This window comes from Macrobrachium rosenbergii, chromosome 7 (assembly GCF_040412425.1).
Source record: "Macrobrachium rosenbergii isolate ZJJX-2024 chromosome 7, ASM4041242v1, whole genome shotgun sequence".
NCBI classification, from domain to species: Eukaryota; Metazoa; Arthropoda; class Malacostraca; order Decapoda; family Palaemonidae; genus Macrobrachium; species Macrobrachium rosenbergii.
Window position 1 is genome coordinate 3074884 of NC_089747.1, and position 2617 is coordinate 3077500.

Consider the following 2617-nt stretch of genomic DNA (forward strand, 5'->3'; position numbering starts at 1 on the left):
ATTTATTTATAATATATGTTTTATATATATATATATGAATGTCTTTTACTGTAATACAAGAGTATAATATGAAAATAAAAAGTCCCATAAAACACTGTATGAACGTTTCAACCATACATACATACATACATAAATACATACATACATACATACATACATACACACACACACACATATATATATATATACACACAATATGTCCATGTCTAATTGTTCTCAGAACCACACCCATTTAACAAGTAAAACTCCGCAAACAAACAAACAATTTCACAGTAAAAACATTTGTAGAACCGCGCGGCGCCAAAAAATGATTGTGTGATCGGTCGGTATCCTGTTATTTGGGGGATGACGTCACGCCTCTCTCTGACGTCAATATCGTTTCTTTTCAGCCGACTCCGGCGCCGCGGGGCCAGTTCCTATAGAAGCTGAGCCCTAAAAGTTGCTCATGATTCGGTTCCTATCTTATCCTGTAGGAGAGAGGCCCCTTCGGGAGGATGGCGCCATTACTCGGAAAAATCCGGTGAGAGGCGAGAGAGTTTTCTCTTTTTTTTTTTATAATGGTTAGGTAATCAGTATTTACTCTTACGTGAAATATCATTTCACATTTACAATGTAATTTGTAGGTATTAATTATGACGTTTATTCTTATATATAAAAATCTATTCCTTTTTATATCATTTATTCAAGAATCAATTCAAAATATACACTTTAACCAGAGTTAGCGTCAACTGGTTATAGACCTATAATCCTCAGCCCTTTTAAGAACAATGTCGGCTTCAAACGCCGAGCTTTTATGTAACTGGGAAGCTTTCAGTCTGAGCCACAATTAAGACATTTCTTTTACTTACAACCAAACAACCGAGACGGGCAAATCTACCCAATATGGTTTGACTTCCTAAGTGATAACTAACCAACCTCTTAAACAAATGAAAGCTCAAGAATTTGTGGAACAACGAAGTAATAGAGTTTAGCGCCAAATTTGGCAAGGACTTAGAAGAGACCCGTTTGAAACAGAAACTGGCATCATACAACGCAAAACTACTTTCTCTTTTTTTTATTTTTTTGTTTCAAAGATGAAGAAAAAACGTTGGGTGGAAAGCTGAGTTCTGGCATTTCCGTTTCATAGGCCGATGTAAACATGAGTCGTTGAGGTGCGGAGTTCAATATTTCCGGGGACTCGCCCATTAGGCCTAGTGGGTTCACCCTTTACCCTGCAAACCATAGGAAGACTCGTTTAAGCGCTTTGCTAGCATCTAAAATCTAGATTCATATATTCCATCTTTTGAACCTCAGTTTGCTTCTTCCATAGTCATTTTTTAATTCCTCTGTTCGTTATTGAGCGATGTTTCTCTTAGCATTTTCAAAATATCGGTCTATACTTTAGTTTCAGCTAGTCCTAGTTGCTGTGTTTACTGTTCATTTACCCTTCGTGGATCCTCCCTGTCATAAAGAAAGTTAGCTTCTCAAATCCTTCAAACGATCCTACCATCCTTTTGACGTTTCCTGTCACTGAAAAACTTTTTTTTACTATAGAACCACTGAGACTGGCAAACCAGATTCTTAGTTTAGTTCTGAAAAAGGCCTAACCATGAAAGAATCAATATCCTCGCTTCTTTGGAGATGGAGGGTTAAAGAAACCTGATTAAACAAGCAAGAAAGAACTCCTAAGCCTTGAAAATAGCTAGATAAAACAATTATATATATATATGTATATATATAAATTATATATATATACATATATATATAAAATCTACTGGTCACTTTTTACCTGATAATTATATATATATATATATATATATATATATATATATATATATATATATATATATATATATATATATATATATATATATATATATATAAATATATAAACGCAAAAACGTGAATATTATTCTAACTTTACGTGTATAAATTAATCAATTTAAATTTATTACTAATCTCAAACTGAAAACAAAGAACAGGCCAACACTATCTTTAAAGCGTCAGTCGTACTACAACAGCCCCAAATAATAATAATAATAATAATAATAATAATAATAATAATAATAATAATAATAATAATAATAATAATAACAAAGAAAACGATTGCTAGAGTCTCCCCTGGAAACTCAAGAAGAAGAACGGGTCGAACTCGGCCCTTTTCTCTTTTTTTTGTGCTTGAAGAACCGTCCATAAGAAAATGGGTTCGATTACTGGAACTGACCGAGGTAGACTACGGTCTATTGTCGGTCTAGTGCACCACGTCTCCAGTGATATTTTGATTGTCCCTAGTTTTTCTAGTAAAAATGTATCTATTTATGTATCTTTATTATGGTTATTAATATTATATTGATTGTATAATCCACTGCCCGTGAAATGATGTTATTCATTGCTTGCCATATTCGGTAATTTTCGTTAGATTTCTGGTTAACGAAGTTCAAGGTTTGGACTCGATATTCAACGCTCGTAGGAACTTACAAATAAATATTGAATTAAAGTAGATTTTAACTGGTTATAATATAATATATTTATTAATGTTTCATTATAGTTTAAGAAAGTGTATTGCCTACATTACTCTACATGAAGACTACATTAGGCTAAGTCTTGAGATTTCAAATGCACTGTTTCTTAAATAGCT